The following is a 16189-nucleotide window of genomic DNA, read 5'->3' on the forward strand; positions in this document are numbered from 1 at the left end:
ATATCAAAACCACTAGTCCAGGTAAGAGTTCTACTATACAAACTGAATTCTAAAAAAGTTGGTACAGCATGTGAAATTCAGAAAAAAACAGAAAGCAATGATTTACAAAACTGCTTTGACCTGTATTTGACTTAAATCAAAGACAAGATATTTCATATTTTACCCTAGCAGGTTTATCACTTTCTGCACACATTCTGCAAGATACGCTCATTCTGAAACTGATGCTTGCAACATGTTCCAAAAAAGTTGAGACACGAGCAATTTAAGACAAGAAACACTGTGAAATGTTCAGAAAACATTCTGAACAACTGATGCAATCATGCTTGGGAGTAAAAGTAGAATCCAGGAAAGGCTCAGCCCTTTATGAGCAAGCGTGGTTGAGACTTGCCGTTTTGCCAAAAATGCATCAGCAAAAAATCAAACAGTTTAAAAATAACGTTCCTCAGCCAGAGATTGCAAGGATTTGCAAGTATTTGCAAAAAATTGCAAGTATTTCACCCTCTACAGTGCACAATAACATCAAAAGATTCAGAGAAAATGGAAAATTACTATGCATAAAGTACAAGGTCAAAAACCACACAGCCTTGATCTTCGACCCCTCAGGCAGTACTGCATTAATAACCAGCATGCTACTGTGCTAGATATCACCACATAGGCTCGACAATACTTTGACAAACCACTGTCAATAAACACTGTATGTTGCTACACCCACAAATGCAAGTTCTGACTGTACTATTCACAGCAGAAGCCATATATCAACAACATCCACAAAACACTGCTGACTTCTCTGGGCTCGAGCTCATCTGAAATGCACTGATGCTCAGTGAAAATATGTATTGTGGTCTGACAAGTCTACCTTATATAGCATTTATGGAATAATGTTATGGACGTCATGTTCTCTGGGACAAAGAAGAAAAGAACCATCCAGACTGTCACCAGCAGTAGGTCATCTGCACATTTATGAAAGAACCAATAAGGCTAAGCAAATTTTAGCACACCATATGCTGCCTTCTGGACAACATCTTTTTCTGGGACGTCCATTCTTATATCATTTTACTGTTAAGAAATCTGCATTGTGTATTTAATTTAATGCAGTGTATCTCTGTACTCTATAAATCACAGTGCATTGTGTTTAATACACAGTGAACTAAACAGAGCCAAATCGAATAAAAATAAGGATACTCTGACAAGGACACCTCTACCTCATCCAAACTGGTTTTTTTTTTTCATTTCATCTGCTGTAATTAACAGTTTTTTTTTCTCAGGTATCAAAACACTGCGTATTTAACTTAGTTGTGTACATTTATAAACTATATCATAGTGTATTATGTTTAATATGAACTAAACTATACAGTTGTAAGCAAATGTTTGAACACATTTTTTTTATTTTCTTAAAGTATATTTATTCTTTGTGTATAAATCATAGCACATTGTGGTTAATATATAGTGAATTATACAGAGTGCTACTAAAAAAATGTGGACACTCCTATAAAGACACCTCTACCTTATCCAATTTGAAATTAATATCTGTTTTTTTCCTGAGATATCAAAACCACTAGTCCAGGTAAGAGTTCTACTATACTACTGTACTTTAAAGCACTTCAAAAAACATGAAATAGGAAAAAAATGATGTGTTGCATTTAGCAGATAAGCAGTAATTATGCATTGAAATGTGCAGAAAATAAAAAAATACTACTAATAATTTGATGATCATTTGACAGGGGATGGTATGCTACTTTACGCTAAATTATCCACCATGAATTTGGACATCGACTATTGGACATTGACTATTGATGGATTTAAAGCAAAACATACATAATGTGATCTCTTGCCAGTCTACTGGCACTGAAAGATTTAGTGAAAACAGCCTCATCAGATAGCTAGGAAACAGCTGTCACAGGCCCAGATATTGGGCTATCATAGGCTGTCACCATTCTCCATTTCATTCTGAAGCTCACCATCATTTTGTACTTACTGCCTGTAACAATGTGTTTTACAACTCATGGCTTCCTTCATTTCAATTTAACCAGTTTTAGCTACATAAAAAGAATGTTTAATTGATAATGCAGCACTTCATATTGTTTAATCCTTACCCTACACCTCTTCTCTAGTGTATTCGGTTTAGGAAATGGATAAAATATCCCTTGCCACTCCAAACTTTTTGGGATCTCATAGGTTTCTAATCTGCACATTCAGTTGCTAAGCTATAATTGACCTATCAGTGTTCAGGGGCAGGTTTTAGTCTTGTGTGAGGGCAGGCTTAGGGGCAACCTAAAAATGTGACAGACACATCTCTTAGCCCATCAGTGCGCTTACAGCGCATGCTCACTGAGACCTGGTTAAATTATGTTCTGCAGTCAAGTTTGTTGTAGGCAACAGAATAATATGGCAAATTTTGCCACACGAACTCAAGAGCCACTCTAGGCAATTGCCTAGTTCACTTACGCTCACTGAGCACTTTTTAAGGTTGACCTACCTTACCTTAGGGATGCACTGATGCCGATACTGGTATCAGGTATTCATCTGCTACTGTGCTCATTTACTTGTAGTTGTACTTGCAAACAAGGCTCCAATACCAAAGGACAAAAAATAAAAAAAGACAAAAGTTAAAAAGCCAACTTCAGACGCTAAACATGTCTTGGCTAATTGAATACATTTGGGTAACTGTAAATTTGATTTCTCTCTAAACTCTCACTTCAACTCTCTTTACATTTAGTGGTAGTGACAATGAAGGACCAATGCAAGGATCTGAACTGCACTGCAGATGAGTGGTGTGGGGAGAGAGATGGTATCTATGGCTGCTTCTGCAATGAGAATCACACCAGAATGGTTCACAAGCCTTATGGTACAAACACCAAATCAAATGTTTATACTTGGAATTGCACACATGGTTCAGAGCAGTTTTTCCAGCTGCTTTCATAAACTGTTTCTTGCAACTTCTTCCTTTTTCTCCTCTCACTTTGTCTCAGACTCCAAAGAAACCTGCGAAAGTAGCTCTGGCACCATGTCTCTGTCCCGCTGACAGCTCTTTGAAGCCGGTTTCCCTGCTAATGTCCTGCACTTGAGTGACCCCAGCTGCAACGGAACTCTCCAAAACGGCAGACTGGTGTTCCACTTTGATAACGATGACCACATCTGTGGCACAAATCTCACGGTAAACTGACTAGAACCCATAATGACTCATTTATCTCACACATCATCACACCTCTTTGTAAACACACTACAAAATCAAAATGTAAAAACTGTTCTATATGCATAACAAATACAAAAAGCAGTTTTTATCATGCCATTTGACATAAAGATAATGTTGCTCAGTTTCCATCCTAATTATAATTATGTACAGGGCAACGGTACTCACTTCATCTACGAGAACTCTATCCAGGGCGTAGCTGACTCTGCAGGAGGACCCATCAACAGAAAGAAACATCTGGAGCTGCATTTCTCTTGCGTTTACCAGCTCAGCCAGACTCTCACTATGGACACGGAATTGAACCCTCTGCAGAGGTAAAATACACAAGTATGAATCTTCCCTAAATCTCAGTGCCGCAAATGACTTCCTTGAACAGCAGTTCAGCATTAAAAACCATAAAGGCATAACCCAATAACACTTTACTGTGGGGTGCTGTTCACAAGGCTACATGATACCTACATAAGCCTGTCATGACCACTGACATAACCAGACATAAATGTTTATAAATGTTTATTCCAATAGGCATCATTTACTATAAAGGTTGTATTTGCCAATTTATATGTGCCACTGTAGCCTTATGAATAGTACCCTCCAGCAAAGTATTACCCATAATTCTTTATAAATAAATAATGTAAAACAACTGTTTATAGGAACATATTATTACGAGATTAATGTTTACTCTTTATTATGCCAGTGTACCACTCAACCTCTGATTGGACTTTACACAGCATAGTGCACAAGACCCTTCCAGACGGTCAGGGGCTGTACCAGGTCAGGATGAAATCCTATCAGGATGCTGCCTTCTCCCACCCTTACAATGGCAAGGTGGCCATAGAGGTGGACCAGCGGATCTATGTGGAAGTGATTGTTGAGGGGGTGGACAGCCGCCAGATTGCCACATTGATAGATTCATGTTGGGCCACTCCTGTGAATGACCAGAACTATGCTGTTCGGTGGAACCTCATTTTTAATAAGTAAGGGAAAACCATAGAAAGAGCATGGATCTTTTTCAGTTAATCCTGCCTCTGCTTATTATAACAGTTCAGGATACTGCATCTTTCGCTTATTTAACATCAGCATGTCACAAAATGTTTTCAGGTGTCCAAATCCAAATGATAACACAGTCGAAGTTCTTCAGAATGGTGTCTTCACAACCAGCCATTTCTCCTTCAAGATGTTTGCCTTTAACGACAACTACTCCAAAGTTTTCCTTCACTGTGCCGTCCACCTTTGCCTTCTGCAGAACAACAACTGTGCAGCTGTATGTTCAGAAGCTTTTTATCCAGTCTCACATCAGCATCCTTAAAAGCTCAAATCCTTAAGTCTTAAAGTAATCTAAAATATTTGGGCAGTAACATGTCCTCATTCATTGCTTTTTTTGGTGTGTGTCCGTTAATGGATAACTGACCAATTGAAAACACTAGTTCCTTCTTTCTTTTACCTCTGTATGATGCTCCAAAATGTTTTTGGTGATTTAGAATCCAAACTAGTAAGCAAGCACATTATGCTGACCAACCACTTCATTAAAACTTCCTCTTTGTTTCTACATTTATTGTCCATTTTATCAGTTCCACTTACCATATAGATGCACTTTGTAGTTCTACAATTACAGACTGTAGTCCATCTGTTTCTTTGAATAAAATGGACAACGGGTGTAGAAAGAAAGAGGTGGTTTTATTTGAAGTGGCTGGTTGGTGTATTACAATGGACTGACATTACAAAACTGTCTTTTTTTAACATATATTGATGTATTTGTTAGATTCTTAAATCCAGAAACAGAATTTGGAAACATTCAAATTCCATAAACCAAAAGAATTATGAAACAAGCGTACTAAGAAGCCCCAGAACCCAGAAGGATAAGCAGTTTAGATGATGTGTGTGTACTAAGAGAAAACTGTTGTTTTTAACTGTTGATTACATTTTTAAAAATGTGATCTCTACAGAAATACCTGCTGACACTGTTGATGAAATGTTGTGTATTTACAAAATGAAATTACTTTTTTTTAATATAGTTACTTCTTCTTCTTATAAACTGATAATTCACAGGGTATTTATTAAAGGATATGTCTCCCTCTCATAGTGCTGCAAGTTTCTTATCTGTCATCTTTTGCAGAAATGTTCCCCTGAGCCTCATCACAGAGCTGGACGGTCTATGGAATTGCATGACAGCACCTCCATCTCCATGGGGCCTTTTATCTGGACATCCAGGTGAACACACATACTTATAAAGCCATGTATACATCCATGTTTTCTGTCTTCAATTTTATTGTATAAAGGGACAATAAGTCAGCCGCAGTGGTCAGGTCAGTGAGCCTTACTTGCACCATTGTACAATTGTCATTGTATCAGTAATGTTACCCATGATACTGAAGCTCTGTCAAAAACCAACATGTCAGTTTTAGCATTCTATTGATGCAGAAAAAAGGTGGCCCTTTTCAGTTACTCGCCACCTCAAAGCAACTTTTTGATTGATATACATACTCGTCACCAGTCAGTGAAACTCCTGATGTTGAATATGCCACTACATTGTGCAGTTTGAAGAAGTTTCAGGAGGGCTGCTGGACAACATTAACTAAGCTGAAGTTACTGGTACTGCTGGAACCTTAGTGGAACAGACATTTGTTGAGATGTTGGTTTCATTTTTACATATGACATTGTAGCGTGTTCAAGAAATTTAACATGTTAATCCTAAGTTATTGGTTCTTCAGCATTTACTCACTGGGATATTCTACTAAGGACTCTTACTGTGAAGGTAGGGCTTGTTTTCGCTGGGGGGATATGTGTGTACAGCAGGAAGAACTGAAAATCAGTTAGTGCTGAGAGAGTAAGACATAGCTGTGGCTGGAGCGAACTGTTAGAGAAAACGCTACTGGTGTACAGCGTAGCTGTGGCCGACAACAACTTGAGAATAAAGCACCATGACTTGTGCGACAGCTGTGTCTCTTTTAGTAGTGGTGATCACTACAATTTTTTTTCAACAGCCTCAGAAAGGTACAGGTAAAAAGGGTACTATATATAAACTATCATTGTTTACAACCAGGGGTAGCATGGCGCAGTGGGTAGCGCTGTTGCCTCACAGTAAGAAGGGTCTGGGTTCTCTCTGTGTCTGCGTGGGTTTCCTCTGGGTACTCTGGTTTCCTCCCACAGTCCAAAGACATGCAGTCTGGTTAGTTTGTTAGTTAATTAATTAATTAATAGGACACTCTAAATTGCCCCTAGGTGTGATTGGGTGTGTGGATGTATATTTCTGTTTGCCCTGCGATGGACTGGTGACCTGCCCAATGAGAGCTGGGATAGGCTCCAGCACCCCCTGCAACCCAGAAGGATAGGTGGTTTAGATGATGTCTGTGTTTACAACCAAGACAATCTGTTGCCACTTTGTTTTTGTCTGAAATTCATAAACACATTCATTTTTGTGGACTGTTGTAACTGCTATGAGAGTTAAGCTATTATTTGGCCTCAAATCTTATACGTTTAATACATAATGACCTTTTGAGCTTGGTATAGTTAGCAATAGGTTATTTTAAACAAATAATTCAAAATATATGGAAAACAGTGTCATTTTTACATGACTTGTATTGCCCTTCAAGGACCTTTGAATATTACAGCCAAGTTTGTTGGATCGGCACTCTCCTGGATCCTAGAATCACCAATAAGAGAGTTAGAGCTGCCTGTTTTTTACAAAATAGAATTTCATTTATGTTTGCTGCCCAGCTGCATGTTTGTTTTATAATTTTAATATGTATTATATATGCATTTTAAACAGACACTGGAGAAAATGTATTGTTGCAGTAGTCTGCTGAAATGGCCTTTAATGTAGTCTAATTGTTCTTAATTGTCTACATAACTTTTTTATGAAAAAAATCTCATTTTGTGTTGACAGATAAGTGGAGGCATCAAGAGCACCTGCTGTGTGTGGATCTGTGGTTATTCTGCTCAAGTCTCTCCTGACTATTCAAAGTTTCCTCTAAAAGCAATTTGAAGACAACCATTCTGCTTGATTTTACACTCCTCTAATCAAACCTCCTGTAATTGATGGTCACTTTACATTGTGAGTCTCAAGAAGGGTTTTCATCGTGGTACAGGGAGATACATTCAATACATGTTAAAAATTGTAGAGTGAACATCAAACATGTCAGAATTATTAGATCAGGGGCTCCATAAGTGAGTGAGAACATATGGAAGGTCAAAATGCAGACTTTATCATCGCAAATCATATAATATATACCAATAAATACTTTTCTGAGAGCAGTCATTAGCATTACAGATTATATTGTCTGTGAGAAGGGAATATTAGGTGTTAAATAGGGAAGAAGGGAATATTGGGTGTTGAATAGGGAATATTAGGTGTTTAATAGGGAAGAAGGGAATATTAGGTGTTTAATAGGGAAGAAGGGAATATTGGGCGTTGAATAGGGAAGAAGGGAATATTGGGCGTTGAATAGGGAAGAAGGGAACATTGGGTGTTGAATAGGGAAGAAGGGAATATTGGGTGTTGAATATCGTTGCTGTCCAATGAAAAACATGTATCTCCATTTTTTGGGATTTTTACTTTTCTGCATTATTTGAGCTCAGCAGCTGTCCTTTACATTGTGTGAAAATTTCATTTTCTAAAATTTCAATTTCTCCAAAATTGCTTAGAATAAAACTTTTTTCCATTAACTTACATTGAAAGTGAAGAACATTTTGGAAACTATTCATGTTATCTCAGTCTTTCAATCAGTCAGCAATTCATATCAAAAGAATTTTTTTTTTTAAAGAAAGTTTTGTTAGACTTTGCATCGCCTTGAGCTTTTGTTTTATGCTCCCTGACCATCACTCTGCATATATATATCAAATCTTTCTGAACATAATAAATTTTCAACAACAGTGAGAGTTTCTTTGCACTTGCTTATTGATAAAGCTGCCATGTAAGCAGTATCTGATGGCGATCACACACACACACACACACACACACACACACACACACACATTATCTAAACAGCTTATGCTTCTGGGTCGCAGGGGTGGGGGTGCTGGAGCCTAACCCAGTAGTCATTGGGAGGAAGGCAGGATACACCCTGGACAGGTCGTGCGTCTATCGCAGGGCAGGCGATCATACAGATTAATTAAATAATCTTACTGAACGTTTTCTTCATACATTTTAAAAGGCTACATCTGTCCCTGCCCAATTAGGGTCCTGTAACTCTAAAAGGAGTGATGGATGCCAGGCGTATACAGGGGGAAAGGGAGTCTTCACTTTGAGTTTGGCCCCTGGGACCTGATGTCAAGTTCTGCTCAAAGCTCTCCTCACAGTTACCCATGTCCCTATTTTAAAGGTAGCACTATTTACAGTGTGAAGCATGTCCAAATTTTTCCCCTTGACATAATACTGCTGCATCAGTAAGTAAAAGAACTAAGAACAGCCTTTTCTGTTTAGCCTCTAACGAAGCAACTGTGTGATTTTTAATGGTGACTCCTTGTCTTGGTGAAATTGCATCCAGCCCCCCTTGAAGGTTCAGTCACACCTTCAGTGGTGTCCCCCCCCCCAAACTTGTTGATTTAAACAAATCAAAACTTCACTCATTAACATAAACTCGACAGTTTTGTGATGAGCTCATCCCAAACCTTCACTGTAAAGACGGTTAGCAGTTTGCTCATGCTAGCCTGAACCTATGTTGAAACAAAAGCATCTGTAACAGACTGTAGTTCTGTCTGAACATCATCTCATCAGTTAAGGATATTTGTTCATAATGGTTCTACCACAGACATGAACAGTGAAGGGAAACAGCTGATTTGTTTGACCAATTTGTAACATTTAACTGACATTTTTGAACAACCCCATCCTGAGAATCAGACATTACGGCCATCATTAATGATGAAGATTGGAAATTCCAAGTCTTTTGAGGGCAAATTATAAAACTTTTAGAAACTGTGAAAGCAGAGCCAATTGCCACTTCTCTGACAGTGATTACACATACATGAGCTCAGCCAATAGCATGACCATGGTCCTGCAGCCATAAAGCCATAAAACCATTAGAGGCTCCAGTTCAGCAGCCTTAAACAGCTAAAGTTTTACCCATGGTTAAAGTTATTAAACAGCTGGTTTAAAATGATTCACATTAGTTTTTACATGCCATCTATTGTCCTGCTCATGTGTAATTGGCTATAAATACGCTCCCACAGCAGTTATCATTGTTTTAATTGCACCGTTTCTGTGGGAATGGCAGAAAACTGAGTTACTTTCTGGATTAGCTTTAACAGTTTACCTGGCATTTTCCATTTACATGTGCAAAAACCAATTTCAGTGCAATAAAGGCATGCATTATCATGTGTTCCCTGGCTTTGCTGACACTGTAACACAGCAGTTATGTGCAGCTGTCACACTTTATCTTATGAAGTCTTTGAGTAACACCAACTTTACTGCTCATCACATCCTCAGTGGCTGCACAATCAGAATAGCCCCATGCAGAAAAACTGTTTCAGCAACGCGCTGAGTGAACTGACTTTCTGGATCATTCTGGATGCCTGGTTTGAACTCTTCTGCCAGTCTCACTGGATCATGCTTTGACCTTTCTCCTTTGACTACTCCTGTAGCTGTTTCTTTAACAGATCAAGACCAGCCTGATCAGAAATGCCTTCACTGTCACTGGAAGGAGACTGCTCCTTCTCATTGGAGGGGTTCACTTGCTTTTCTTTTGTATTAATGTAGTTCAGCAATTCATTTCTTTTTTCTTTGAAGTGACTCAACTTTAACTTGCAGGACACTAATAGAGCGTTGAGATAGTTCCATGTGCTGTTGGTCCTCTGTTCTTAGAAAACAGTGTGACTGTCCAAACACCTGAACATACCCCTCAAGGTCCCTTTTCTTTACACAGTTGCTCAGAACCATAAAGCATTGTTCCTGACTCCATCCTGGTTCTTCTAGAATCCCATACTTCTTACTCAATTTCTCCTTTTTCTTTGAACATACTTTATCCAACATCTGTCCTCCTCAAATGCATCTCTTATAGCATTCATAGAAGACTGAGATTCAACTGTAGATGTTAAATTAGACTGGGAAACCCCACACATTTGGGTAAACAGGAAAAAACTCTTGTTTAACTTAGGAACATTATCTCGCAGAATTAATCTGTGAACTACCCCCCCAAATTGCCGGAACCGTGAACAACCTTGTGTCGACTCCTCACAACCTAACTATTACACAACGATAGGACTTTTTGCTTCAGGTCAAAAAAGGAGCTGGACCTGATCCCATCCTCGTCGCCACTGATGGAAGTCTTAGTGATATTGCTATGGAAGATATTCAGGAGACCGGGATTGACAGAAAAGAGCATTATGTTCTCTTCCATCTCTCCTAATCTTCACCCACTCTGAACAGAAGCTTAGACACACAGCTTTTAAACTTCGCCATTGACTCCCCACCAACCCTTCCCCTCAGGACCCTTGGTACCATCGTAAAACTAAAGTCAGTGTTCTCAGAGACTTAGATCTTGTTGGAGTCGGCTTTCTCAGGGACTCAGATACTACTGCAAATACCTTAGTGTCATAAACTGAGTGTTCTGTCCCAGGAAGGCCAAATCCTCCTTAGGGGGCGTTGTAAACGTCATTTACTGTTATAGTTCACACCATTAAAATGGAACACAGTTGACTTCTCAAAACAACTCTTTAGCATTAACATGCTTACCAATGAATAATAAAGTAAAACAAGGAAAAAAAAAACAGAAAACTAGAAAATAAAACAATTCCCAACACAAAAGGGTGTTGTGACATAATGTGACATAATTTTTCACAATAATGCTAAATATTGTCATAATGCCCACCCCTATCAGCAAGAACAGGAGTGTCCTAGAGTAATCCCAGAGTAAAGCTCAGAGTGGAAAAGTAGATTCATAGTTTCCACCTACTTTTCCTCCACTAAGTACTCTGTATATTGTAACTGTGCTTTGTAAGCACTAGTTTACACTTTCCACTGAATTTCTTGCAGCTTCTAGATTATTCAATAAAATGGCTGAAAATTGATTAGAAAAACAAAACCCTGACTAATAAAAGAAGCTCCAACAAGTGCTGCAAGGCTTTTATTTGTTTTAGTTTGTGTTTCTGCTTATTTCTCTCTGGTGGTATAGCTGTTCAAAGGATGTTTTTGATTGGCTGTAGCATAAAAGTGGAGTTAGTTGTTTGTATCAGCTCTGTAGAGTCCTGATTAAAGTCTCCTCCAGCAGTGAATGTTTCGTAACTTTAAGATTTGCTGTTTTTAAGGGTTTGTGTTTTTGGTGATGTTTCTCAGGCTGCTATTAAGTTTTTTTCACTGGTCAAAATGAAGTATCAGTTCTTCTCCCACTCTTCCACTGCCTGTTTCCATTTCTCCATTTCTTATTCTCGTGTCTCTCTCCAGTCTCTCTTTCATCAGGTTCTACGGAGCGGTCATCATGCTGCCATCAGTGCGGTTTTCTCGTGGTCCATTCATTTCTCTCAGTGCGTGCCGGAGCAGACTGAGCGGGATATCCTCTCATTCCTCTTTCGCTCACATGTCCTCCGTTGTGTGAAGGAGTTTGTGGAGCATCCCTCCTCTGGAATCTGGACTCTCTCTGCCAGCACTGGGCAGCGCCTCTCCAGTCATACTCATCCATTCTGCGTCCGACTGAATGGGTTCCTCTGTCTCTCTGCTTGTCCGGTGGTCTAGGATGGGTCTTCTGCCTGATTTCAGCCGTATTCACTCTCAGATATTCCTCGTTCTTTCTGCTGTCTTTCTGTGGAGCACATGTTTCCCCAGGAGGGGCTTGTAGAGTCTTCTGCAGATGTTCTCTTTTCCAATGCCATACTTCTCTCCTATCCTCCTTTCTCTGTGCCTTCCTCTGCTGATGAGGATCAGTTTCCGGTGCTCTTCCACAGGTTCGTGAGTTCTCCGGCTGTGTTCTTCTCTTTCCATATCCTAGTTGATGTCTCCACTGGCCTACAGCTCCCACTCGGATACCTCTGTCTGCTGATGTTTTCATGCTGTTCTCCTCTTCATCTACTTCATTTTTTCTCTGTTCCTTTTTATAATTTATTTTTCGACCCTTGCCACGTGTTCCTCTCCTGGTGTTTCTCTTTTGTTGATCTCTTTTGACTTCATTCATGTCTTTCATCAATGCTTTGATTTCAGCTAGTAGAGAAAATCAGAGAAATCAGCACCAAAGCTCATCTCCAATAATCTAATCTGGAACAAAGAATTTGTAACTAATATTTAAATTATTAAAGTTGTTAAAATGTTTGTTTAATAACAAATACAGATACCCAGTATCAGGTCAGTGCCATCGGTACATTTTACTCACCAGCCTGGTTGATGTTTTCAGTCTCATCCATGAAATCTGCCCAATTTTTAATGAGTTCAGGATTAACCATCATTTCCACATCTTTTCCAGCAATAAATCAGATTTTGAAATAAAAAAAATGATTTAATTAATTCAGTTTTTAAATGTTCATGTGACATTTGAAGGTGGTCTTTTGGCTTCTTAGCCAGAGTTTAACTGTTTCATTCTTAATAAATTATGATTTCTATTACTTACCAAGGGCTTGGATGAAAGTAGTCTCTGTCTCGTCCAGCTGAACATCCATCAGTTTGTTAAGGTTATCAGCCTCAACTTCTACATCAGTGACCGCATGCATCTCATTTCCTGCTTCCAATGTTGAAAGAATTAGCAGTTGTACAGCTTCTTATGTTCTGAATATCTGTTTTTCTTTTACTCACCGAGATTCTGGTCAACTGTTCTCTCAACATCATTCAGCAGATCTGCCATCAGACTTTTAATGGTGTTCCAATCTGCTTCGTCATCAGACTTCTGTTCCACATCGTTTCATGCATAAGACAGAATCATTCATTAAGTCCTGATGTAAGATTAGTTAGAAGTTAGATATTTGGTATTATGTATGCAATATTATGTAGTATTAGTTGGTGAAGGCTGAAGATGGCCGTTGGAGGAGGAGGTGCTGATATTGTTATATTAAATCCTGTTTTGACATTTTTTAACAGTTTAACTGTTATTTTCTGCATGATATCTAGTGTAGATTTGCACTATTTACCCAGAGGTTGGTCATTAGAGGTGTCAGTTTCACCCAGATGAATCTGCATGCTTTGTGTAGAGGCTTCAGCCTCAGTATCTGCAGCGCTCATCACTTCACATCCTGATTCAATGGTGCAGGAACAGAATTTTCTATAAATTCTTGATTAAACATCCCCAGAAGCTAGTATTACTTCTCTATAATATAATAGTAATGGTAAAGTGAGGGAATCTGTGAATGAGCTGATGCCTTTCTTTAGCACTGGAGTACTGTAATACTATAAGTGTCACGGATGTCATGTGAATAGTTTTATTAAGCATTTATAATTCATAATCAATATTTAAAAAAAAGTGTCATTTTAGATTTATTATGTATTATTAACATAATTATTATTTCTCACCCAGAGATTTAGCCGCAATCTTGTCGATGAAAAGGAGCATTAGCTCTTTAACGGCTTTAACCTCAGCTTCAGTGAGTGTCTCGTCTCCTGCTTTAACATTAATAAATATCCACAATTACAGAAATCAAGAACCGAGCGTTTTGGTAATCTCACCTGGAGCTTAGAATTTACAAATTCAGAGAGTTTAGTGTTTTTTGCTATAGTGCTGGTCCTCAGACATTAAATTGTATTTCCTTGATCTTACTCTCCCAGTGGTTCAGCACTCGTGGTTCTAAAGTTTGTTATTTGTGTTAAATGTTTAGAACCTCCAGTCAGAGGTTCAGCATCCACCTTCATGTCATGTTTTCTTGTTTTAACATGAAACAGTTTCAGAATCTGCACTTACAAAAAGGAAAAAATGTCTTCTGTGACCTTTTTACTCTCTGTTGCCTGCTTGTGCTTATATTTCTTTTTCATACTTTACAATAATACAGCTGATCAAGTGTTGGTATGTTCAGAATTTGGAGCAGCAATGAAGTTATCATGATATGTGGTTTTAATTTCTATTACTCACATAGAAGGCTGTCAGTTGGCTCTGTGTCCTCCAGGTTAATGTAAAGTAGCTGTTCAATGTCTTCAGCCTCAGTTTCCTCGTCCATCATGTTCATCGAATGGATTCCTGCTTTAAAGATGGAAGAATCAGAATTGTGTAATTTTCTCAAACATCAAAAATGAAGATTAGCTCACACAACAGTATCAGTGAAGAAATGAAGTGAGCTGCAGTCTGTGTGGGCTGTTGCTTCTTAATGTATTATGACCATTTCCATTACTTACTGAAGGGCTGGTAACAGCATGTTTCAGTCTCGTCCAGGAAAATGGCCATTAGTCTGTTTAGGTCATCAGCCTCTGCTTCAGCATCCTTCTGCATCTCATGTCCTGCTACAAATGTTTAAAATTGTATTAGCAGATGTACAGCAACTGTCCTCATGATCTGTTTTACTCACCGAGACTCGGGTCAACTGTTCTCTGGACATCATTTCTGCTCCAGCATCAGACTTCTTTTCCACATCTTTTCATGCAGCAGACAGAATCATCATTAAATCTTTATGTAAGTTAGATATTTGGTATTATATATATGCAAAATTATGTATTATTAGTTGGTGAAGGCCGAAGATGGCCGTTGGAGGAGGAGTGCTGATATTGTTATATTAAACCCTGTTTTGACATTTTTACCAGGTTAACTGTTATTTTTTTCATGATAACTAGTGTTGATTTGCACTATTTACCCAGAGGTTGGTCATTAGATGTGTCAATTTCATCCAGATGAGTCTGTATGCTGTGTGTAGAGGCTTCAGCCTCAGTATCTGCAGCACACATCACTTTACATCCTGATTCAATAATATAATAGTAATGGTAAAGTGAAGGAATCTGTGACTGAGCAGGTGCCTTTCTATGCTAGAAGTCTTTTGAACATCATGTGAATAGTTTTATTAAGCATTTATTATTAGTATACTTTTATTAATCAATTTTTTTTTTTTAATCTGTGTCATTTTGGGTTTATTACGTATTTTTTTTTTCCCCTCACACATCGATTCAGCCTCGATCTTGTCGATGAAAAGGAGCATTAGCTCTTTAACGGCTTCTTAATCTCCTGCTTTACAATGAATAAATATCAACAATTATAGAAATCAACGACCATGTAAACAGCTTTATTTTAGAAAAATGAACAGATATCTTGCAGTATATCATTATGAATTAATATTTTTAAAGTGATATCTCTGTGATTGTTAGCTTGTTATGGTATTCGTTTCTCACCCAGATTTTCGGTCTCTGTATCCTGAAGGTCAGTATGCATTAGCTCTGCTTATTAGTTTTCTTATTAAGCTGAATTCCTGCTTTTACATTAATAGAATTTCAGCAGTTCCTCTGCTGTCTAATCATCACACCATCAGCTCAGTTCCTGTACATACCCAGATGTTTCTCCATCGTGTCCTCAGTGTCATCCAAATTAATGTTCATGAGCTGCTCAATTGCTTCAGCCTCTGCTTCAGCAGCAGACATCTTCAGCTTCTCATTCTGTTTTCACATTAACACCATCGGTTTACCAGATGTGTCATATTCATGATATCAGTTATTAATTTTCCACACTCTGCAAACTCTGTGCTGTTTGCAAAATCTTTGAGTAACAGTAATAGTAGCATCTGCCCTATCAAAGTTACAATGGTATTATCATGTATAGTTTTCCATTAAAATGTGTGTTGATTATTTCTCTGTGTAGTGACTGCACATTGCTTAATAACCACCAGTGACACCATAGCAACAACTGAGCAAGACATTACCAGCCACCTTGTATACCACAGCAACCTCGTAGCAACACCAAGCAACCACCTGAGATAATATAGCAACCACCTAGCAACACTCGACCAAGCGCCTCAGACACCATGCCAACCACCTAGCAACAACATAGCAACCATCGGTGATACCACAGCAACTGTTTGGCAACCACCTGGGATACTATGACAAATGCTTTTCAACACCATAGCAACCATCTTGCATACCATAACAACCAACTAGCAACATCTGAGCAATCTCCTGGGGTA

General features: G+C 38.5%; 1 pseudogene; it reads left to right on the forward strand.

Moving 5' to 3' along the window:
* LOC118804509 overlaps positions 1-5402 on the forward strand; it is a 38213-nt pseudogene extending 32811 nt beyond the window's left edge.
* The last annotated feature ends 10787 nt before the right edge of the window (positions 5403-16189 follow it).

This window comes from Colossoma macropomum, unplaced genomic scaffold (genome assembly GCF_904425465.1).
Source record: "Colossoma macropomum unplaced genomic scaffold, Colossoma_macropomum, whole genome shotgun sequence".
Lineage (NCBI taxonomy): Eukaryota > Metazoa > Chordata > Actinopteri > Characiformes > Serrasalmidae > Colossoma > Colossoma macropomum.